A 26,463-nucleotide genomic window follows, 5' to 3' on the forward strand; every position below is an offset into this window, starting at 1 on the left:
GAAGTCATCTCGTTCACCCTATCTGCTCAAGAAGGGCAAAAGCTATTTGCCCAGTACCATGCCCAGATGACTTTTGAAGATTTTTAAGGAGAGAGATTTCTCTATACTGGTACCTTATAGGCACCGGGCACAGCTAACAGCAAACTACTGTGATGTTTCCACTTCATTTTATGCATTTGTATTTGTCTTCCTTTATTTATCAATCAATTTGTTTCTGTTCACCATCATTTCCCTTTTTGTGTAGCTTTGTTTTGCTGGTTTCTTAATTAGCAACAGACTCTCTTCTTAGCTGATCAAAATGTCCCCTTTTAAAACAAAAATACATTCTAAGAGGTAAAAAATCGCATACTTTTTTTGTCTTGTGCTGTTTAAAAGTAGTTGCATTCTAAGCAACATCAGTCTAATTATTGAGAATGTCTCATAAATAATAGACTAGATTATGTAGCAAATGTAAAAGTGAATTAAAAAGGTTTGTGACAATTTCTTCTTCAAGCATACCAAAAGGAAAAAAAAAAAAAAAAAGGCAATTTTTAAAATATATGCCTGTTTACTTAATAGATTAGTAGAAAATAGTAGAAAAGCCTCCAAATACATAACTCAAGTGTCCAGATTCCAGTTAGGACAGAGTTAATTTTTCCTCATAGTAGCTGGTAGGGTGCTATGTTTTGGATTAGGATGAGAAGAGCGCTGATAACATGCTGATGTTTTAATTGTTGCAGAGCAGTGTTTACACCAGGCCAAGGACTTTTCGGCTTCTCGCTCTGTCCTGCCAGCGAGCAGGCTGGGGGTGCAGCAGGAGCTGGGAGGGGACAGACCCAGGACAGCTGACCCAAACTGGCCAAAGGGGTATTCCATACCATCTGACGTCATGCTAAACAATATATAGGGGTGGCTAGCTGGGGTGGGGGGCTGGCTGCTCGGGGATAGGCTGGGCATCGGTCAGCGGGTGGTGAGCAATTGCATTGTGCATCACTTGTTTCTTACACATTATTATTATTAATACTATTATCATTATCACTATTATTATTATTATTATTGTTATTATTATATTCCTGTCTTAATAAACTGTCTTTATCTCAACTCACCGGCTTCACTTTCCCGTTTCTCTCCCCCTTCCCAGAGAGGGAGGGGGGAGGGTGAGCGAACGGCTGTGTGGTGTTTAGCTGCCGGCCGGGTTAAACCACAACATCAAGTAATTGTGTTATAGGAAGAATACAGTGGAGAAAAAGGGCAATATGTTTAGTTTGTTTAGACACAGACACTCACATACACACAGAAGCAGACATTGTCCTCTATTTTTCTATTCTCCCTGTAGTTCAAATACTAAATAAATAAATAAATAAGGAAAAAAAAAAAGAGAGAAAAAGAAATTTATTTATTTTTGTAAGCTTGGATCCTGAGTAGGCCTTGGCCATAGGAATATGCTATAAAGTTTGGTATCAAAACTTTGGTATCAAAACTGGTATCAAAATAAAATGTTTGTTCTTTCATTAAAAATGTCTTCTGGATTTTTTTTTTTTTTAATACTTTTAGATGTAAGAAAACTAATAGAATAACTATCTTGTAAGAGACAAAGGATATCAAGCTCTGACAGGCTGAATAGAATTCAATTGACAATGCAAAATTGAACTTAAGGAGATGCCAAACAACAACCGCTATTTTTATGGAAAATAAACTAGCTAACAAAAGACAGTCTTAAGCAGATGTGTCACTAACGAAAAGCTTTAATACTGGTTTACAAATGCAGTAAAGACTCAGGGTCCTCATGGAATAATTCTGACACGGATAATAAGATTAATTGTTAATTATCTAAATAGAAAGACACAAGTGATATGTATATGGTAACAACCAAAAATTATCAAAATTATTTTTTATCTTAGAAATTGATATGTATATTTTCTTACTAGAGTTTGGATTAACTTAATGAAAAATGCGTTGTTAGTGATGCTTAAAGAAATAAAAGCTTCTCTAAAGAAAATTAATAACAACCATTTCAAAAATAAGTTATTCTGTTCATTTTAGGCAGTCATTGCAAAACTGTAAACACAGACGTAAACTCAGATTTTCAGCTTTCTCTGAATTCCATTTGGAAAAAAAATGGTTAAGGACAAAAAGATAAGATCTCAAGGTTCTTATATTTATACTGATTTATAAGTTGCAGCCATTTGTCACTGAAGGACAGCTTTTCGTGTATTTCACATTAGGGAACCATCAGAAGAGAGAGAACAGCAATAACATATAAACAGTTTTTTTGTTTGTTTGTTTGTTTGTTTGTTTGTTTGTTTTTAACCTTCAGTGCTTCTGTTTCCTTCTGACTTTTCCAATCACAAACTAGAGACATTTTTCAGCTCTTAGTTTTAGAGCCCATGTATCTGTATCATGTCCTGGCTTCAGGAAATACATCAAATGCTCTTAGAGAGTACTCTACAGCAACTCATAGAGTAATTCTCCTGGCATGTGAGAAATATGAATTTAAATGACCAAAGAAGGCCTTGAATGAGGGTATATCAATCTTTCTAGACACATGCTCTGACAGTCACCACCCATCCCACTTTACTATTCAGCAATTTTACTCTGTCCTGAATATATCTAACAAATAAGACCACACAAAGTTCTTAGACACAAGTATTTTTGTTTTTAAATTGCTTTGGACAACCTGTAGCTGCCTTGAAGCCTGCTTGGCTAAAATTCTGGTCCTAGTGGTTGGGGGTGGGGAATGATTTAATGATGAAAAGAAATTTTCCCACAAGCTATGGGTTTTACAACTCATTTTACTATGAGAGTACTTTCTAGATTGTTTATTTTCTGTACTTTTTGATGGATCTTAACTTCTTGAACCCTTTCCAAGCTTCATATTTGTGAGTTCAGTACTGTAAACTTACTACTGTAAGATTTTTCTTTTATCTCTAGAAAAATTCTGCAGTGTTATGGAGGTCAATATTATACAATCAGAGGTAAGCATCATATTTGCTTGTGTTCCCATCTCTAAGATTATATTTCTTTAAATATTTCCTAAATGTATTCAGGACCATTTTATATCTGTTCTTTATTGTGCCAATATTTTCTTTATTTTACATGTCTCTTTGCTAGCCTTTCCAGATGTTTGTGTCATTGATATATTTATAGAAATATACTGAGATATTGAAATACTGAGATATGGAAATACACTGAGATATAGAAATACACTGAGATATTTATAGAAAGCTGTCACATCCCATTCAGATTTGGCTTTGCCATACTAAACTAGATAATCCCCTGTAATGTCCTGTTGTAAAAAGGGGCTCTCCATTCCTGTTATCACTCTACAAATTCTTGTCTATTTGTTTCACTCTGAAATCATGTTTCTAGACCACAACTATGTCCAAAATTATACAAGTGATGTTCCAGATGATTCATTCATTCCATGTGTCTTTTTAGTGGGACTGAAACATTCCCAGTTCTACTAATAAACCTCTCTGATACATACAAGAATGGCAGTTTCCTTTTTAAGAGGTCACTCTTCAGTTTCTTCTTTCTCCCTTTATTTTGTCTATTTTTTTTCTAGCTTTTCAGAGACAGTCTCTTGCATAGACGATTACAATTGTGTTGTCATTTGCACCCTCGATTAATTCAATTTTTTTCTCCATTATAGTGATTCACACTAATGATAGATATCAGTGGTGTCTGGCTAACATTTTAAATACTTAAAAATCCTCTTATGCTTTAATGTATTTGGTGATTGGAGAAATTAATTGTTTTCCTGGGGATGTTTATCAACATTGTCCAACAAAAGTCATGTGATGAAGAAATTAATGTTGTTGTTTTTTTTTTCTTCTTTTTCAAAAAAAAAAAAAAAAACCACAAAGACATTGGCATAATTTTCTGATTAAATGCCAGTAGGATGATTTTTTCCTTGTAGATAGTCAAAACTATTCAGATTTCACCTCACCATGTAAGTAAGGAAGTGTAAAGGAACAAAAAAAATAGGTAAAAAAAAAAAAAAAAGGTTTTCATAAGATAAACCTTGCTGTCATGATTTTAGCTGGGGTTAGTGCTAATTGTCATCTTAGGTGTTCACACAAATTTTATTTTATTTTATTTTTTTTGGAGCAAAACAGTGACAATAAAACACCAATGTTTTTAGTTGTTGCAGAGCAGTGCTTGCAACAAAAGCCAAGGACTTTTCTACTTCTCATGCTGCCCTGACAGCAAACAGGCTAGGGGTGCACAAGCAGCTGGGGACACAGCCAGGACAAGTGACCCAGACTGACCAAAGAGATATTCCATGTCATATGATAAAATGCTCAGCAATAAACGTTGGGGTAAAGAAGGAGGAAGAGGAGGAATATTCAGAGTGATGGTGTTTGTCATCCCAAAAAACAGTTACATGCGATGAGTCCAGCTTTCCTGGATGGACCTGACATCTGCCTGCTGTTGGAAAATAATGAATGAAAGCCTTATTTTCCTTTGCTTGCACGTGTGGCTTTTGCTTTAAAGTGTCTTTATCTCAACCCATGAGTTCTCACATTTTAACCTTTCCAGTTCTTTCACCCATCCCACCTGGGGAGAGTGAGCAAGCAGCTATGTGGTACTTAGCTGCCTGTCAGGGCTAAACCACAACACCTGCGTTTGAGAAAGATCCCAAAACAACTTTCAAGTATACACTTCTACAGGAAGAAAAAAAAAAAAGAAAAAAGAAAAAAAAAGAGTACTAAATGTAAACTACTGTAAGAAAAACACTTTCAGTAGTTTTTTGTAGGTCACAGAGTACTTTGAAATGTTTTTCCAGCTTTTCTGTGCAGTGTGCTGCTGACATGGCATCAAGTCAGTTGTCTGCTTCAGAAACCTCAGCAGTTCTATTTTTTTGTTTTGTTTTACTGGAATAAATAAGACTGTGTGCTGTGGCAGTAGATGGGAAGTTAGCATAATAATTTCTGAACCTTTAAACAATGAATGTGACAAATGAACTCAATGCTACATATCAACCGTATGTTAGCCTTTGCAGTTTGTCAAGATCCTTTTTTTTTTTTTTTGTCTGCTACTATATTGAAACAGACCTCAGTGATGCCATAGGCAAAATAAGTTTTTGTGTAATAACAGTTTGTTTTAAAGTGCTTCAAAACTAAAGAGAAAAGAAAATAAACCAAGGCAGATTATTTGGGATAGCAGCAGCTATTTGATAAACACTGTATATATATGTAGATTTTGACATTCTAGTCTAATTTAAAACTTCACTAGTGTTACAGTAATAAACAATAGCAATAATTCTATATGATTCAGTTTACATTTTTTTTTGTTTGTTTCTTCCTGAAAGATTTTGGTTAAAACTTATAAAGAATAAATATCTTTTGGTTAAGTCACAATATGCATAAAAATATTAATTTTAATAACCCAAATTTCTGAAATTGTCAGAACAATAGAGAGAGAAGAATTGCTATATTTTATAATAGTTACCTATGATTAGGACAATACCAAAAATATGTTTTCAATGGTACTTATCCATATAATAATAACCTTATTAATCACCTTAAAATGTATTATAGTTATATATATAGGGGCAAATTAATTTATTTGTATTAAGACAATGAATGTCTTTGATCTAGAGTACACATGATTAAATATATTTAAGATGTTTTCTTCAGAGGCTTTCTTCTCTAGGCTCAAAAAACAAAGTGACTTCAGCCACATATATCTAAACCCTTCACCATATTTGTTGCCCTCCTTTGGACACTCAAAAAAAAAAAAAAAAAAAGTTTTGTTCAATAACATTATATCATTGTAATTGTCTTAAAAATGCTCTTACTTGAATATCATGGAATTTAATAGAATAATACAATATCCCAAGTTGGACAGATCCTCACAAGGATCATCAAGTCCAACACCTGGCTCCACATAGGTTCACCCAAAAATAAGATGATATGTCTTAGAATATTGTACGAATGGTTCTTGAATTCCAACAGGCTTGGCGCTGTGATCACTTCTGTAAGGAACCTGTTCCAGTGCCCGACCACCCTCTTAGTGAAGAACCTTTTCCTTATACCACCCTGAACCTCCTCTGATGCAGCTTCAACTTGCCATTGACCAAAATTCCCAGATCCCTTTCTGCTGGGCTGTTCTCCAGTAGGTGGAGTAGAGCAAGTGCCACTGTTCTTTTCTCTCTGGTGAACAGAGATAGGACCCAAAGGAATGGCATGAAGCTGCATCTGGAAGGGTTCAGAATGGTTATTAGGAAAAGGTTCTTCGCTGAGAGGGTGGTTGGACACTAGAACAGTTCCCCAAGGAAGTGGTCATAGCACCAAGCCTTATGGGGTTCAAGAAGTGTTTGGACAATGTTCTCAGACATATAGTTTGATTTTTGGGTGGTCCGGTGTGGAGCCAGGACTTGGACTTGATGATCCTTGTGAGGATCCGTCCAACTTGGGATATTGTATGATTCTATGATTCTAAGCTTAGCAAGGACTAGGTTGAGTATATTTTTACATTGCAGGAAAACAGGTTTCCAATCCCCAATCCCATAACCTAGGAACATAGATCTCATGATGACATGACAGTTCTGTTTAATGGCACTGGCTTTCATGCCTGGCTTCCTGCAAACACTGCTAAATCAGTATTTATCAGGAGATAACACATGACTCTCCAAAAAAACAGTTTGAAGACTCTTAATCCAAATAAATTGTTGCTTTTATTTGTTAAGAACATATATATATATATAGAAAGAGAGAGAACAAAAAAATCAAATACAAATGGAACCATAAGAAAATATAGAAAATTTGTATTTGTATACAGTACTGGCCTACATTTGGGGACAAAAAAAAAATAAAAAAAAAAAATACACATCAGTCACATTGTTTTACTTCGTAGAAATTTATATCCCAGTAAGCAAGATCAGAAAGACCATCTAAATGGTGAATAAAAATATTTTAACAGCTGAAATACATTATTTCTCAGTATCATAATGTATTAGAGAAAATAGGAGAAAAAAGATCATATGCATAAGTTCAAAACAAACAAACAAACAAAATAATAAAAAAAAAAAACTTAACAGAACAGAATAGATATTGTTACCAATAAGTACTGTTGCATGAGAGACCTAAATCTTATTGCTGTATTTTAATATAGGAGCCGTTAAAACAAAACTTCTTTTATTACACATAGGCAGAATGTATTCTTTACATAGATTGATTTCATATCCCTTATGGGATATCAGGAGGATTTAGTTATTTTCCGTCAGAATAGTAATTGCTCAATCCTATCATATGTATAGTCACTGTTGGTTGTCATTTTAGGAAAGAAATTCAATGGAGTGTCTTCACTATAGATGTTGGTACAATCACTTCCATCTTGGTGTTATAAGTGTCTTGTAGCTTGAAAAGCACATGACAGGAAATAAATTAAGTCACTTCGTTTACCCTACCTAGTAAAAGTCCATTTATTTTTTATGAACTAGTCAGTTGTGCTGAATATTTTAGTGCCACATTTCTGTTTCATTAATTTTATGTTAATAGAAGTTTTAACTTTTAAAAGATGTTGATACTTATACCTGGAAGTTACTAGCTGAAAACAAAGAAACCAAAAAAAATCTTATTGGTTATCAGATTTTCTGTCTCAGAATAGATCCACACTGAAGATGGGAAAGAGTTCCTTATCACTATTTTGCTATCAGAGATGTTTTGATTTTTTTTAATAATAATATATTGCTATTAATTAAATCATCACACAAATGATTTTTTTTTTTTCTGTATATCAAAAAGTGACACTAAGAAAGTACCAAAGAACATGTATGTGCTGGGTCCTGCACTTTGGTCATAACAACTCTATGCAATGCAACAGGCTTGGGGCAGAGTGGATGGAAAGTTGTGCAGAGGAAAATGATCTGGGAGTGTTGGTTGACACTTGCCTGAACATGAGCCGGCAGTGTGCCCAGATGGCCAAGAAGGCCAACAGCATCCTGGCTTGTATCAGGAATAGTGTAGCCAGCAGGACCAGGGAGGTGATCATCCCCCTGTACTCTGTTCTGGTGAAGCTGCACCTCGAGTACTGTGTTCAGTTTGGGGCCCCTCACTTCAAGAAAGACATCAAGGCCCTGGAGCGTGTCCACAGAAGGGCTACAAAGCTGGTGAAGGGTCTAGAAGACAAGTCTTATGAGGAGAGGCTGAGGGAACTGCTGTTGTTTATTCTGGAGAAGAGGATGCTCAGGGGAGACCTTCTTGCTCTTTACAACTACCTGAAAGGAAGTTGTGGGGAGCTGGGAGTCAGCCTCTCTTCACAGATAACCAGCAGTAAGACTAGAGGGAATGGCCTCAGGTTGCACCAGGGGAGGTTTAGGTTGGGAATTAGAAGATATTTATTTTCAGAAAGAGTAATCAGTCATTGAATCAGGTTGCCCAGGGATGTGGTGGAGTCACCGTCCTTGGGGGTGTTTAAAGAAAGGTTGGATGTGGTGCTTAGGGACATGGTTTAGTGGGTGACATTGGTGGTAGGGGTATGGTTGGACCAGGTGATCTTAGAGGTCTTTTCCAACCTTAATGATTCTATGATTCTTTGTTCTTCGTATTGCCACTCCACCTCACAGACCTAAATTTGGGGCAGTGAAAATATTGTGAGGAAGAACAGTGAAATAGCAGGTTTCATCAGTAGTCTCTGTAAACCAGACTTCATATATTGTCTTACATCCCAGTCATAGTACATTCTCCAGAGTGTTGGAGATGTTCAATTTAAGACACTAGTTTATTTCCTACAGAAACTTAACTGCATTGGAGATATTACACCAGGTATATTTGACAAGACTTAATTTTCTTAAAGCCATATTTTTAAAAATACTATTTCTAAAACTCTCTAGTTTTTTGTTGTTTCATCCCATATGATCTCTTCTGTAATTTTGGTCTGGTTGCTGTCAATCTATTGTGTGGTAAGTAAATTTAGATTTCCTGACCATCTTTTTTTTTTTTTTTTAAATATATTTTAATTAATTCTCAAAGTAGACTTCTGATTCATCCTCACCAAGTTGTATGACATTTCAGAACTTTCATCTAGCCTTTTGCAAACTTTTAGATATTTCTAACAGGTCTTGCAAGTTACATGTTTCAGAAACATTTTTAAAAGAATATATTCAACTTAAAACATTTTACCATCCTCTTTAATTGCAGAAAGAATAATTTTATCTTTGCATGTTAAAGTATATATTATAGTATATAATAGTATAGTATATATTATATATATATATTATATTCCTATATGGAATATAGGAAAGATACATTTGTCACTATCTGATTTATGACTATAAACATCATTATTAGTCCTATTTTAATGACCTCAAATGTTTGTTTGCTTGTTTGTGTGTGTGTTTAAATATGTTGTCCCTGCATTAACTGCAAGACTTTTTTTAATGATATTTTGCTTCCTTAATCAATTCTTTTTTTTTTTTTTAACTGAACCTAACTGCTAGAGTTCAGTACAATATTATAGTTCTAATCTATATGAAATTAATTAACAGGTTTGACAATCTGAATTTGAAGCTTCCTATACTTTCATTATTAATTACATATAAATGTAATCTAAAATGCAAGATGAAAGTGCTGGAGAGAAGTTGAAGCCCACCTGGCTTGACTATATTTATCTTCATTATTATTCAGTGAACAGCCACAGTATATCCTGAAAGCTCTTTCATTTGTAGCTTATTTGTAAATCTTTTCCTGATATCAGCTTCATCTTGAAAGGAAACTATTATTTGACTTGGGAATACAGGGGAATTACCTTGAGCTTTATTAAGGTCTTTGTTAAGACATGAAACTTAAGGGATGCAAGAAAATCAGTTACATATTATTCTTCTAAAAATACAGAAGAAGTTTCATCCTAATATTTCTTCAAGTATTATAAGGCTGGATGATGACAGGGAAAATCATGTATCTGTGAGATCATCTCCAAACTAAGAGCTCTATTGTAAATAAATTATATGCAGAAGGCATATATTGACTCTAACAGTAACTTGGGGGAAAAAACAAAAACTAAACAAAACAAGAGATGTAAATAAAAGGGAAATTGGTAAGCAAGGAAGCAGTGACAGAAATCTTTAATATGAGTGTATTCCTCTGGGGGTCCTCTCTAATGCAGCAGGTGGTTGCCTCATAATACTTTCCAGATAATAATTACGGAGTTTTTTCCAGGAACTTGACAGAAGTTTTTGTTCCTCTGTGTGTTGCCCATAATGATGCTATTAGAGCTGACTGAAGGATGCTTTATTCAGGTGCAGAAATTACACTCTGATTTGATGCTAAGCTTTGTGAAAGTTCATGAAAATAACAGCAAAAGAAAAAATGCATGAGACCAGTAGCAGAAAAATACTGATACAACAGCTCAGTCAAAAGGATATGCAGTTGCAAGTGAAAGATTGTAGGGTTGAAAGTGAAGACCTACAAGCATACAGGTGGAACCCCTTTTTATTGCAAAACTTAAGGTGCTTAGGACACTGTGCAACACAAGAAACATAAGGGCAGATATGCTAATTGCAGGATTAAATCCTTTCTTAGAATCATAAGATAAAATCAATAGAAGTGTAGGAAATCCTGGTTAAATTTGGGAATCACCCATATAGTCACTCATAAAGAGAATTTAATTCTCTGTGATTGTGGCAAAGGAGATAAATGATCATTCTGGAACCATAGCACCTGCAGTGCAAGCTTGCCTAAATCTCAGCAATATCTTACGTGTGGTGTAACCACAAGAATGACAAAGAAATCCGCACCATGCACAACACCAATATTTAATAAATAAATTTAATAATTTCAAAGATCTATATGCAAAAGCCTGAATACAGAAAGAAGAAATCACAACATGAAGAGATGAAACAGTTGCCTATTCAAGCAGGACTGAGAGTGGTCAAGTGTGAGAGTGTGGCCGTGGGGGTTGACAAGCCCCATGGCTGGTGGTAACATCGGACTCTTAACAATGAAGCCATCAGGACTGTAAAGAGTTTAGAAGGAACAAAGAAGGGTGATTCAGGAGACACCTTGCTTGTTCTTGACTGCTTGTTCTCCAGTCGTTAAGACATGGAAGTTTCTGGGTGTTTGCTGTTGCCGGGCAAAGTTGTTGACCAATGAAGAGTTAGTGGAAAAGTACTGCTGTAGAACAATTGGTATAATTGGTGTACTGTCCTCAGTAAAGTTAGATGAAGTTATGCCCTCAATAAAGTGGTAACAGTTACTGATCCTAAAAGAACCCTGGTGTCGGTGGGGTCACTACACCACAGTCAAGGTCTTCTCTTTTGACATAAAGTTTTCATGCAGAGCACAAGCGCTAAGACAATAAAAGACACTAAATACTACACATAAGTAAGAAAAATTCCAAGTACACTGCACTGAGATTTGAGAGCCACTGTCTGCCTCTTATGTGGACATTTCATGCGCTGACTGGGACATATTGTCTTTTTGACCTCCCATGGCTTGCAGCTCAGTTGAATAGCATCAATTGGACTGGCTTATTTTCTCTAATGAGTTTAGATCTTTGTTTCTCTTTTAAGAAACAGTGACATATGAAAACAGTGTTTTCACAAATAAAACGACTTTAAAAATAAAATAATTATGTAATTACTGTACGTTTTCTCCCAGAATTAACTTTGTCATTTGTCTGCAGAATTACTGAATAAACTAACAAGAGACAGTGCTGTAACTAAAAAATAAAAAAATGAATGTTTCTGTTTTCACAGAAACAGTGAAACTAGATACTTGATAAAAATGAAGAATAGCAAACAATAAAGGACATACTTGACTGGTGCAATTTGAAAGACAGTATCAGTCACACCTCTAAATGTTCATTATTCATTTCTGCAAAAAAAGCATGCAAAAAATAGTCCTCATTACTTATTTAGATATTGTGAGCCTTTGTGGTAATGTTGATTCACAGATTGATATCTTTTGGTTATTGTTGCATTATTATTGTTGTACTATCAGCATTTACATCCAAGAGATAGACATATGCTTTCATTTTCAACATTTTCTCCAAGTAAAGTTCTGTTCTATCTATATTTCACATTTTGTTTTATTTTTCTTATGCTAAAAGGTACTCACTGGTTACTTTATTCATACTACCATAAATTATAATGAAGATGTAATTTTTTTCTGAGAAACAGAAAAATGAAAAAAACTGGTTTTTTTTTTGTTTGTTTTTCAAAATAAACTTAGGCCCAAGTATGTTTATAAAATAACCAGGAACAAAAAAACAACAAACTTAGTAGGAATTGCAAACATATGGAAGACAGTGTGGAACTCCTTACCTGATTGTCTAGCCTACAAACTGTCCTCGGTCAGCTCCCTTTGGTAATTTAATCTGTAGAAATAATTAAACATTCATGAAAGGAGACTTCACTGGCTTACCAAATTTTAAATCATAGTTCTGCCTATGGACTGTGAACAGTTATTCACTTTACAGTGCAATCCTTTTGGGACATATAATAAATAAATAAATATATATATATATATAATTTATATATTATCAAATAACCTGACCTCAGCCTTAAATCACATTCTGGAAGAGCTTATCTCACTCATGCACACACAAAAGTAGGTCAAGCTTGTGATTTAGAATCAGATCCACATTGTAAAGCATAAATTATGTCTTTCTTTAGAATAAAAACCCTTTGTGTAAATATATGCATTAATACAGTTACATATACATATACTACATAAAATATACATATATACTTGCACAAAGGATTTATTTATATATATATATAAACACAGAGGGTCTTTTAGTCCTAATGTATATATGAACACATCTAATGTATATCTGTATGTCTTTCTGTACTTCTGTACCGTATTTCTTTCTTCTAGGCATCTCTTTTTCTTCATTTCACTACGTAAAATTACAGTTTTACATAACCATTCTGCATTTTCCTTCCACAGAATATCAGCCACAGTGCAAGAGATACTGAACATTAAATCTCTTATTAATAACATCAATTTACGTACAAATATATTTTCTTACCAAACCTCTCAAGTTAGAAATAATCAGTCCAGATCATGTTTACAAAAAAATATTTATGTTTGCTTGTTAATATTTTTTCCAAGCTTGCATCTTCTTCTAAGGATATAACAATTAACATAACACAGCATCTCATAGCATTTTTTAGGCTGGAGAACAGCAAACAACAGGATTCAGAAAAGGTGTTCTTATTGAAAATATATTCCCACCTACTGTAATAATGCCTATTTCACTGTTTCCCACAAAGCTGGTGGACTGAACTAAGTGATCCTATCACCCTTTCCTATCTCCAATCACAGAATTTGGGCTCTTCCTCTTGTTAGGAAAATGGTGTAACAATGTGATACAACATGTAATAGAAGTTTTAGTCTGACACCACATTCTCTGCATGTCACCCAGTTTTGAGAAAGTACCCAGTGCACTTGCCCCACCGTTGTTCTGAAATGTTCACTGAAACTGCCTCAAAATTGATGATACATTTTATGATTGCTAATTTTAAGATGGAGTATCATCATTAGCATAAGAGAGTCCTATCTGTTAACTCCCGATTAAGAAGAGAATAGTTCAGTTAGAAGGGATTTACAAAGATTATCAAGTCCAACTGCATGACATATTCAGATCTAACCAACAGTTATAGCATATTATTGTGGCCGTTGTCCAGGTGTCTCTTGAACACTGACAAGGATGAGGCATCAACCACTTCACTAGGAAGCCTGTTCCAGTGTTTGACTGTCTTTGCAGTTAAGAAATTTCTCGTTATGTCTGAGCAACCTGATCCAGTGTGTGGTGTCCTTGCCTATGGCAGGAGTGTTGGAACTAGATGATCTTTGAGGTCCCTTCCAACCTGAGCCATTCTATGATTCTATGAAAATCTGAACCTCCCTGGATGCAGCTTTGTGCCATTCTCACACATTGTGTCATCGATTAGTAGGGAGAAGACACCAGCACCTCCCTCTCTGCTTTCCCTCTTCAGGAATTTGTAGACAGCAATGTGGTGGCCTCTTAGCCTCCTCTTCTAACCGGACAAACCAAATGTCCTCAGCCTTTCCTCATAGGACATGCCTTCCAACCATTTTATCAGCTTTGTTGCCCTCCTCTTGACACTTTCAAGTATCTTAACATCCTTTTCATATTGTGGAGACTAGAACCACACATAGTATTCAAGGTGAGGCTACACCAATGCTAAATACAAAGGGAGAACAAGTGACTAGTTGTGTTGTGTTTAATGCATTCCAAAATGTAGTTTGTCCTCTTGGCTGCCAGGGCATACTGCTGACTCATGTTGAGCTTGCTATCAACCAACATCCCTCGATCCCTTTCTGCAGACTTGCTCATCTCCCAGTTTGTACCTGTGTCTAGCATTACTCTGCTCCAGGTGCAGAACCTGCCATTTATCTTTGTTGAACTTCATGCCATTGATGATTGCCCAGCATTCCAATCTATCTAGATCCCTCTGTAAGGCTTTTCGTCCCTCCAGAAAGTAAACAGCATCTTCCAGTTTAATAACTTCAGCAAACGTGCTAAGAATGTATTCAAATCCTGCATCCAGATCATTAATAAAAGTGTTTAACAGAGCTGGCCCTAGAATTGAGTCCTGAGGAATGCTACTAGTGACTGGCTAGTTAGCAGGACGCTCCCCAGACTCCCAAGACTTTAGGTGAATTACTGAGAGGAGTCCAGCTATAACATTTGCTAACTCCTTCAGTACTCTGGCGTAAATACCATCCTGCCCCACGGACTTATGAATATTCAACTGATATAATTGCTCTGTTACCATTTCTGTGGCCACAAATGGAAAGTCATTGCTCCAGCATGAGGGTGCTCCTAAACAGCTTTCTTGACCTTCTTAATATTCTAATTATGTGGAATTTAAACTTATTATTTTAACGTTTAACAAGTACAGAGTAGAAATAATCTATTTCACAATTTTTTTCATGTGTATATTTTCTCATGTAACAATATACATCTAATATGCTTCAATACAATTTATTTTTTATTTTTTTACTAGAGACCATATTTTGCTAGAGGCAGATTTCTAATCTAAATACTACTTGGAAAAAAAAATCCATTAGTTTTAATCTTAATACACTCTTCACTATTTGGTTTAGTTATTCCCCGAGGTTTTGAAAGAAAATATACTATTATCTAATAGATTCTGGCATCATAAGCTTTAAGAAAAATCTTCATTAACATGCTTATCACAAGTATTAAATTATTTCATGGGAGATGGAACAAATCAATATACTGCTGAAACCTCCCCAGAGATGTATGGTTCAGTTATGTCTATAATAAACAGCCAGGCATGTATTCCAAATCATCTAGAATGATGATAACCTTGGTTAACACAGCTAATATCTTTATTCAAAAGGTAGAAAGGTTTGTTTTTATTGTTTGCTGTTTCCTTAATTAATTTTATATATGTGAACAAAGCTTCTGAGTGCTAATGATGTGTGGTTGGTATGGTACAAAGAAAGAATTTACCTCTACTTCATCCTTTCATGCTAAGACACTGTTCACTTCCTTATCCAGATTCAGTGGTCTCTAACAGAGTCATTGGGGAATTATTTTGACTTTGCATCATAAATAATGGAGTGAAAGAGGGTCTATGAGAGTTATGGCAGTATATTTGTAGGGAATCTGAAAAAAAAATAAATTGAAAAAAAATATATATTAGCTTGTTATTCAATACCTATAGTAGGTATTCAAAATAGTAATTTTCTGTCCTGACTCTGAATATTGCAATGAATATTGAGAGTTAAGCTTCTGGAGAGAGAGAAAAAATAAAAAGAAAAGAAAATATTAAAGGGTACTAGTGTGTACTATGTGTACAAAGATATATATATATGGAAAAATGTGTTGGGGTATAAAGAATTAATAAATTAAAAGATTGAAACATGAAACTCAATATCACTGGTATAGACCTTCACTCTTCACTTGTTATAAGTAAGGTGAAAACACATATCTACAATTTGTTTATTATTTTCCACAGAGAAGCTACATGATGTAAGGAAAAGTATTGTGTTTTCTGTTTGTTTGTTTGTTTGTTTTGTTTTTCTACTAAAATGTCAGGAGATTGAACTAAGATGTTTTATACTCTTTATCCCTCCATTCTCCATTACTGCACCCTTTCTACATTTCAAGAAAATATTTCTGTCTCTCTCTTTTTTTTTTTTTTTTTCCGTTGTCTGGAGCTGCATCAAAAGAAGTGTAGTTGACAGGTTGAAGGAGGTGAGTCTCACCCTCTACTCTGCTCTTATAAGACACCACCTAGAGTACTGCATTCAGTTCTGGGGCCCGCAGCACAAGAAAGACTTGGACCTGTTAGAGTGACTCCAGAGGAGAGCCATAAAGATGATCAGGGGGCTGGAGCATCTCTCCTATGAAGAAAGGCTAAGATACTTGGGGTTGTTTATCCCAAAGACAAGAAGGCTCCAGGGAGACCTTACAGTGCCCTTCCAGTATCTAAAGTGGGACTACAAGAAAGCTGGAGAGGGACTTTTTGTGAGGGAGAGTAGTGATAAGACAAGAGAAAATGGTTTTAAACTAAAAGAAGGTAGGTTTAGATTAGATATTAAGAAGGTATTCTTCACAATGAGTATGGAGAGTCAGAGAAGTTCTGGATGCCCTGTTCCTGGAAGTGTTCCAGGCTGGGTTGAATAAGGAAACCTTATCTAGTGGAAGGTGTCCCTGCCCATGGCAGAGGAGTTGGAGCTAGATATCTTTAAGGTCCAACCCAAGCCATTCTATGATTCTATGATTCTATGTACAGCCCGGAAGACATAGATTACAATTTAGCACAGCCCAATGTATCCTAAATAAAACAGAGAGTGGATTTGGAATGAAAATTATTACTTGGGGGGGTGAGGGGGGGAGGGAGGAGAAGCTTCAAGCTGGCCTTCTGGATAATTTCAAAGGTCTTCATGTCTCTGTATCTATCTGTGATCTCTGATAACAGCTAACAGAAAACTTTAAATTTATTCAAGGATTTTTCTGAGTCAGATTATTTTTCTAGGTCTTATAGTTCTCTCTCTTTTTTTTTTTTCCTAACTGTCTGATCAATTACAAAACTCAGTGGCAAACTTCAGCAGATATAGTATTCTGTAGCAAATAATTCCTTAGCTTTGCTACTTGTGGTGGTGGATTGTACAACGAAATGGTCATTCAGATTATGGGGTCTGAAGTGTGCATGCAAGAAGGGGGGTTGTTGACATTGTTCCAATTAGTAAGTAAAAATAAAATAAATTAATAAAAGAAAAAAAAGAAATAACTCTTTCTTTGATGATTTTTCTCTGTAAGATTAAAAAAAAAAAAAAAAAAAAAAAACCTTTCCTTTCTCCTATTCTTATAATTATCAGGTCTTCAGTTAATTTCTGATTAAAATGTTTTCCAGTTGAGGACATATTTTCAAAAATTCAGTTATAATTTTGGACAGATGTAGCTACTGTGTTCAGTCTTTTCCCAGGTGCTTACTCTTGGGTTTGTTTCAACCCTTGACATCTTATATTTGATATGTAACGTAGAATGTCACTTTTGTTTTTCTTTATCATTCATCATTCCATTTGTCACTCATTTTACACAGGGTGTTTCTGAGAAGAGGTGAGGTGTTTCAAAAATGTTTAAGCAACATTTCTATGTATGAAACAATCTCTAAATCAAACCATCTTCTACAGACCTTAGCCTTTTCCTTCACTCTTTCCATTTCTTTATTTTTACACATATGGTGGATACTGTCTCTGTATTACTTTTTAAGCAAAATGTATTAGACAGTGCTTCAAATTTATCCCATACTTATAACAACAGAAATATTATTATAATTCTGCTACATTGGAGTATTTGTTCATTAAATGACAATGAGATTATCTGAATGAGCTAAAATTTGGCAACTAAATATAAGACGTGCACACCAGTCACAGAAAACCACTTTGTATAATTAAAAAAAATTCTTGCAAAAACATGTAGGATATTGAAATCATTTGTATCTCTTGCTGTTTAAAGCTGATTAGTCATCTGTATAATTGCTTCTGACCTACGAAATAGGAAGTAAAATCATTTAACTCACTTTAGATCACCAAGGAATAGGATTTATTTCATATTTATATCAGAAAGGTAGGCAGAAAAGCAGTGAGATAGATCCCTTTGCATCTATTAATATTTTTTTGTTTATATACTATATTGCAACTGCACTCTTAGACATGAGAAACTAGTTAAATAGTAGGATCTCTTGCCATTGATTGTAACTGGAACACAATGGGTGACTGTGTCAGGGACCAGAGTGCACCCTCCTCATCCCACCCAAGTGTTCGGCTGTTAATGCCTCAGGCAAGTGTTGGTTTGGTACAGCTGTGTGAACTGAGATTGGGCTGATGGGAAGCAGCAATGCGAGAAATGTCTGGGAGATGTGGGGCCTGACTCCAACTCCTTCAAGTGCTGCTTTTAAGCTCAGGATCTCGCAATGGGTCCTGGCTGTAGTCAGACTGAAGACATGCCATGTGCCTTGTCAATACTGACCCACAGGCACAATTATACACTTGTATTTGGACCTTCCTGGTCACTGCAGACTGGGCCAGGCCATCACATGTCTGACCACAGTCACTGTCCCTGTCCTGGCCCTGCTCTCCTGACTGTGGGACTGCACCCCTTGGTGAGTTACTGTCACACCCACCTCTCTCTCTCTCAGCTCTTGACTTCACCACTCCTTGACACTTTCACTCATATATATATATATATACACACACATACACACATATATTATTATTATTATTATTTTATTTATTTATTTATTTATTTATTTATTTATTTATTTTTAATGTATGTTTCATACATATGTATCCACCAATTGTGTCAAAAAGTTGTCTTCAGTGCTCTGCAGGAACATCCTGGACTGTTTGTGCCTAGCTATGTTGTCTTTCCAGAAGATGCCAGGGTGGTTGAAGTCCCCCATGAGAACCAGGGCTTGTTATTGTGAGGCTACTTCCAGCTGTCTGTTGAAGGTTTCATCTACTTCCTCTTCCTGATCAGGTGGCCTGTAGCAAACACCCAAAACAGTGTCAGCCATGGAAGCCTGACCTTTAATCCTTACTGATAAGCTCTCAACTTGCTCTTTATCCACCCCTAGGCAGAGCTCAATGCATTCCAGTTGTTCTCTCACATAAAGAGCAACACCACAACCTCGCCTTCCTGGCTCGTCTTTCCTAAAAACACGTATCTGCCCATGACAGTCATCCCACCATGTTTCTGTAAATGCAATGAGATAAAAGCCCTGCAACTGCACACAGGTCTCTAATTCTTCTTCTTTTCCCCCATGCTACACACATTGGTGTACAGGTATTACAGAGAGGTATTCAAGTCTGCCAATATTCCAGGAGGGGTGCAAGAGGACACCCCATAGCATGTTAAAAGACTATGCTGAGAGCAATGGGTGCTGGGACATTCAAACACTCGGTACACATTCAGCAAAAGCCACCTGGTTAATCAACACTAGGGGATCTGCCAGCTGAGCTGGTCCTGGCCAATCAAAACTGTTATGTACTGTAGAAGGAGATAAAGTTCCTGTAGTGCACATAAAAAAAACATGCTGGGGAAGACAGTCTAGGTTATTCTAGCCTTGGGGAAAGGAAAGCCCATCCATGGGATGGCTTTTGTTCAAGGACCTGGGTGAACTTGGTGGGTAATGCAGAAGGATGGGTAAGTCTGGACTAGATGGTGTTTGTCACTCATACATTCTGTGATGTTTATGTATTTTACTTCTATTATCCCATTCTTATCCCATTCTCATTACGTCCATACCCCTTTCTACATTTTTTATTCTATTCCTCTGTTGAAGATGAAAAAAATTAAAAACTAGAAAACTAAGCATAATTAAGTCTAATTGAATATACAAAAATGTTGTGTAACAGGCAGTGTGTTTTTGACTGGATTACTAGTTTGTTTTTAACCCCATATTCTTTTGTCAATATATATATCATATAGCCATTAAAATCTCTTCTCCACAGGGTTGCTGTCTGTCCACTCATCAAATAGACTGTATTCATGTTTGGGATTGCCCTGATCCAGATGCAGGACCTTGCACTAGGCTCTGCTGAACTACAAGAAGTTCACACAGGTCCACCCCTCAACCCTAACAAGTTTCTGTGTTGACCTCATGACACAGCCTGGTGTCATTGGCAACTTGCTGAGGGTGCATTCAATCACACTGTCCATGTCTCCAACAAAGACGTTAAATAATACTGGTCTCGATATTGACCCCTGAGCTATACCACTAGTCACTGGTCTCTGCCTGGATATTGAGGCATTGCCCACAACACCTTGAGTACAACCATCCAGCCAATTCCTTATCGACTGAGTAGTCCATCTGTCAGATCCATTTCTCTCAAGTTTGGAGACAAGAATGTCACGCAGGATAGTGTCAAAAGCTCTGCACAAGTCAAGATATATAGTGTCAGTTGCTCTTATCTTATCCACCAATGCTGTAACCCCACTGTAGAAGGCCAACAATTTGTGAGGCACATGTTGCCTGTCACTGATCACCTGTCTATCTATGTGTGCCTTAGAATACTTTCCAGGGTGATCTGCTCCATAATCTTGCCAGGCAAAGGTGAGACTCACTGGCCTGTATTTCCCCAGGTCTTCCTTTTTTTTCCCTTTGTGAAAATGGGGGTTATGTTTCCACTTTTCCAGTCTCTGGGAACTTCACTGGACTGCCATTACTTCTCAGATAAGATGGATAGTGACTTAGCAACTTCGTCTGCCAGTTCCCTCAGTATCCATGGGTGCATCTCAATAGATCCCATGGATTTGTTAGATGTCCTTGACCCTTAGATGGTCTTGAACCTGGTATTCTCCTACAGTGGGTGGTTCTTCATTCTCCGAGTCATTCTTTTACCTTCTGTGATTTGGGCAGGATGGCTAGAGCTCTTGCTGGTGAGGGCAAGTGTTTCATAGGCTTAAGTCCTGTAGATATTAAATTGGGTGGCAGACACTTACTAAATTTATGTTGTGGTTTAACCCAGCTAGCAGCTAAGCACCACACATCTGTTTGCTCACCCTCCCGCCTCCCTCTCTGGGATGGGGGAGAGAAACAGGAAAATGAAGCCTGTGGGTTGAGATCAAGTCAGTTTATTAAGACATGATGATGATGATGATGATTAATAATAATAATAATAATAATAATGTGTATGAAACAAGTGATGCACAATGCAATTGCTCACAACCCACTGACCGATGCCCAGCCTATCCCCGAGCAGCCCGGCCCCCCCACCCCGGCCAGCCACCCCTATATATTGTTTAGCATGACATCAGATGGTATGGAATACCCCTTTGGCCAGTTTGGGTCAGCTGTCCTGGGTCTGTCTGCTCCCAGCTCCTGCTGCACCCCCAGCCTGCCCGCTGGCAGGACAGAGCGAGAAGCTGAAAAGTCCTTGGCTTAGTGTAAACACTGCTCTGCAACAATTAAAACATCAGCCTGTTATCAACACTCTTCTCAGCCTAATCCAAAACATAGCACTATATCTGCTACTAGGAGGAAAAATAACTTTATCCTAGCTGAAACCAGGACAATGTAATAAATTTTATTTACTTTACTAAGTTTTTTAGGGAAGATTGGCATGCAGGACTCTTCCCACGTGTCTTCTACCAGACTTTTAAAAGAAAAAAAAAATCTAATTTGTCTTGTTTTTCATATCAAATTTTTGTATATACATTAATCTTTTACCCCTGTGAAACTGAGATTATAGCTCTGTGTGGAATGATTTCAATATCTGTCCAACTTTTTTTTTTCAGAAAGGACCTGTATTTCAGCATTATGGACACTACTTGAATTTCAAGACAGTCTTTTCATCCTCACTTCTCTGGCATGCTGATTCTTATTTTAATGATTGTTTTACATGTTCCTTTCTTGAAGTCTTTGTGTCAGCCATTCAAAGAATGAATAAAGTACAAATGAGTTACTTTTGAAAATTCAGCTCCCCTCAAACTAAAGACAGAACTCACCTGCCTAAAAATAATCATCTAGAGTGCTTTGATATATCCTAAAGTATGCTACTTTGCCAAAAACAGGTCTCTGTAGGTCTTCCTTGGTTTTATTAGAATAATATTATTTGATCTTGAAATATGTTCTAAATTGGTATTTAGATGTCAAGAAACACAGAGGTGTGTTCTATGCTGATGAGGGCAGTAGATGACTTACAAGGTGTTACATGAATGGCTTGACAACTACTGTTTGAGATGAAGGTTTGATTCTTGTTTGGAAGCTTTTAACAGGACACAGTCCAACTGCTGTACTTCAAAATACGTTTACACTTGAACCAATTTGTTTTGTTTTAATTATTATTTTTAACTTGATTACCTCAGAAATCTTTTTTGTTTTGTTAAGGTATGTCTATGTGACTTCAATGCGATGGGCTATACAAACTCTCCCCTTGACTGATTTTTTTATATATATATTTTTTTCCCACTACAAATCAATGAAATTTCAAGTAGTTTTTAAATTTATTTTGTCCTTAGGACACAGAGTGCAGAGTTCCCTCATTATCACTGTAAATATGTTAAGTTATGAAATTAGAAATTAATGAAATATATACTATATGAACATAGGGTTTACCCATTTTAATTACAGATTCTTTAATTATTATAATACACTGATTTCATTGCTTCTAGTCTTCTTACACTCTTTAAATTCAATTTATTTCTACTAATTATGTCAGTTGCAACACTATCAGTTCAACAACATCAAGATTTCATCCAAGGATTCTCAGTTAGGTACCAAATGGTGGACCAGCATGCTGAATGTGACTCTAGTGTGATAAAGTCACATTAGAGCATGCACAAACACTTTGTGTTAAACTATCAATACCTAACTAGTCTTTATACTGTCTGGTATATTATCTGCAGTACTACCTGGTAGTTAATTTGTTTTACAGGAAGGTCAGGTAAATTAGTAGAGCAGATCATAACACTTTCAGTGATTTCATGCTTACATGAATATAATAAATGAAATTGTCATGACCACAAAATACTACTAAGGAATTTTTTTCTCATAGTATTTCATTTTTGACAACTTCAATAAAACACATTTTGGAGGTTGTTGTGTCAGTGGCTCTCCAGACATTTAATTCCCAGGAATTTTCAGCTGGGAAATGGAGGCTCCATGTTGTTATTTGTGATGACTTTCTTAGAAACGTTCTTTCTGTGATAAATCACCACAGTTTCCCTCTGCAGGAAACACTACAGTACTTCATAGAAGTCTCAAATATCATATACTTTATGGAAGCCTCATAATGTACTTCTAGACATGTGTGACAGGTAAGTTCCTTGCTTTTCAGTCCAAATAGAAAAAAGCAAAAATCTAAAAGTAGAAAAATATATAAATAAATAAATAAAAAGTGTAGGTATTTGCTAAGCTCTCTTGCAAGCCTCTGGGTCTCATGCTACAGTGTGCCAGTATAATTTTTCTCTTCTGGAGCAGAAATTACAAATCTTTACTTCTCTTCGATTGGAACAATAATGACAGGATAACCATTTATTTATTTATTTATTGACCTTACAGAATCAATGCAGGCATGGGAAAGTGAAAGAGAATTCTGTGTTTTGCACTTCATTATCAGTGCAATTAAAAAAAAAAAAAAGAAAAGAAAGAAAAAAAGAAATTACAGGGAAATATCCTGCTTTAAATCAGTGAGAAGCTCCATCATTTTACCTTTTTTTCCCTTGTGCAGTCTTTGTGGAAATAACTAAGACAAGTGTAACTGTCATACCAAACTTTTATGACTGCTGAAAAGATTGTACAATACAGGAAGAATCAAAATTAGCTTATTGAATTAATGGGATTGATGTCTGCAAATGTAATTCAAATTAGATATTTAATCATATATGTTGCAAAAATGCATAAAATGCAATAAATGAAAATGCACAATATTATTTTAGGTTCATTTCTCCAAATACACACAAACTTAAAAAATCCAAGACATTTCAGCACCTCTGACTTTTTTAAGTTTATTTGTTCTTTTTTTTTCTTACTGTAAAAATGCCCTATTCTGCATTTTTTTTTTCCAAAAGTAAATGATTACTTTTCACAGTGCAACAAAATAGTTATCTAACAATCATTTGCTGTTATTTTGAAAGGAATAGACCTAACTATTATCAAGGAAAAAAATTATAATCCAGTATAATCTTTCATCTAATAGAATGGTATTTTGATATTGTAATATTTGCAGTGCAATTACCATTAAGTATTTCACTTTGTAATATAACTTATTCTGATTGAAATAGCTACTTGAAGTCTTCAGCTTGTAATAATGACAAAATAATTGATACATGCCTCTCATTTATTCCAGTTAAACCATAACTTCCCCCATATTTCTTGCTTTGCAGAAAAGAATACTAACAGAACTATCCAGATGCATTTCAGCACATATATGTAGTTATTCTTTCTTACAATTCTTCAAGAAAACACCATAGTGAAACACTAAAATGGATTTCCAAGAGAGACTCTGTAATCCCTGTCATTGAGCACATTCAGAACTCAGCTGGATAACGCACTGAGCAACCTGACCTACTTTGACCTGTTTTTAGAAAGAAGCTCGACTAGATGGCCTTCAGAGGTCCCTTCCATCCTACATGACTCTGATTCTATAAACACTATTAATATTCTGGTACTACTGTTTACTAATGCTAGTGGTACTTTACTATTAAATCCTAATACTGAAAATAATTTACTGTTCAATGCTACTACTACTACAATACTGGTAATCTATAGATATGAATAATGTACTGTTGCATACACTCTGTGCAAACACAGGACTATCCTCTTCATAAATAGTAACTGGCTTAACAGGAGTACGAATGGGAATTATGAGGAAGAAATGAAACCATATCATCAACAAATAAGCAAAAGTAAAGCTCCAAATCAAGCTCATCATAGTTCTAATCATTTCTAGGAAGGAGGTAAGTTTTTGAATGCCCCTAACTGGAACAACAGTGTACATGAATTTCTACTTGTCTGCTAGGTCATAGTATACAAAATATTCAGAGCCTCAGGATATTCTGGTGACTTGTGATATGACCTTATTTGATGTTGCACAGTCATGAACTTCTGAATAACACTGTTCGCTTTTACACTTACATTCACACTTATAATAAACAAGGAGAAAATATACATATTTCAGTCTTGGGAATATATGCACAAAGGTGACTTGTCACCTCCTTCATTAGGAACACATAATCTGGGGCACTTTTTATCGCTATTTGTAAGCAATAGATATCATCAGTAGTAGACATGTAAAGCCTATTGATATAATATTAGGCTAACAACCCCTTTAGACTTCAGTTACTTTAACATGAAAGTCTGAAACTAGATAAACTTTAATTTTTTCTTGTTAGAAGAAACTAGTCATTACATACATTCAGACAAACATAATAATAATAATAATAAAGACCATACAAAAATCATCTGCTTGTAAAAGTTTCTAAGATATATTTCTTCCATAATGGATGTATTATAGAAGCTTATAGAAGCCTTGGGGTCAGGTTTCTTACAATTACAAATTGCAATTTCCTAACCAAGAGTTTTCACTGAGAGGAATATGCTTCCTGCTTTGGAGCTGATCTCTTTCAGTCCCTCCTTATCTAGCTACTCCATTTAGTAAAATAAATTAAGCCCAAGGTCTCTGAAATTCACTCATGTTAAGAATATAAATTACTGATAAAGCTAATAAGTAAAGTTAGTAAATAAAATTCTTTCTTAAGCTACACATGGATTTAAATATTTACATAAAATGAGTTAGAGAAATAAATGAGCTAAGCTTTCACATTTTTTTTATACTTTCAGATGCTTCCAAATTCTCTTTTTCCTCTCAGGAAAAAAAGAGAACACCTTTAAATACAGCAGTGATCTACGTAACGCGCTGTTGATATCCCTCTTGTTTTACAGTTGTTTTAATTGTGTTACTGGAGCATTATAGCTCCATTCAGCATAGTAGGTGGCATTTCAAATGTCTAGGGTATGTCTAAAAATGACACAAAATACACATAAAATATGCATTCCAGTTGGTGTGTTTAGTTAATAAAATACAAAAGAATCATAATTTGATTTCTGGTATTCTTCTGAAAGGCAATATTTTCTTATAGGCTTAGCCAAAAAATCACTTACCAATCCAGGTTGTAGGTCCATTTAGGAGAACCAATGCATTTTTTGCTGTTTAATACCTAGAGTAGTAATACATCACAGAGTGCACCCTCAGCAAGTTTGCTGATGATAAAAAACTGGCAGGAGTGTCTGATACATCAGGGGTGGCTGATACATCAGGCCATGCTGCCCTTCAGAGGGACCTTGTCAGGTTGGAGAGTTGGGCAGTGAGGAACATCACGAAGTTCAACAAAAGCAAGTACAGGATCCTGCACCTAGGGTAGAATAACCCCATACACCAGAACAGGTCTGGGGCTGACCTGTTGGAAAGCAGCTCTATGGAGAACGACCTGGGAATCCTGATGGACAGCAGGTTAGTCATGAGACAG

The 26,463-nt window shown here is 35.8% G+C and overlaps 1 long non-coding RNA gene across 1 annotated transcript; it reads left to right on the forward strand.

Moving 5' to 3' along the window:
* The first annotated feature begins 410 nt into the window (after positions 1-410).
* On the forward strand, positions 411-25,615 carry LOC310880525. The gene is made up of 3 exons (XR_014571743.1): positions 411-2,954; positions 23,170-23,253; positions 24,322-25,615. It is a non-coding gene; the product is annotated as an uncharacterized lncRNA (long non-coding RNA).
* The last annotated feature ends 848 nt before the right edge of the window (positions 25,616-26,463 follow it).

The sequence above is a fragment of the Anser anser genome, assembly GCF_964211835.1.
Source record: "Anser anser genome assembly, chromosome: 1".
NCBI lineage: Eukaryota > Metazoa > Chordata > Aves > Anseriformes > Anatidae > Anser > Anser anser.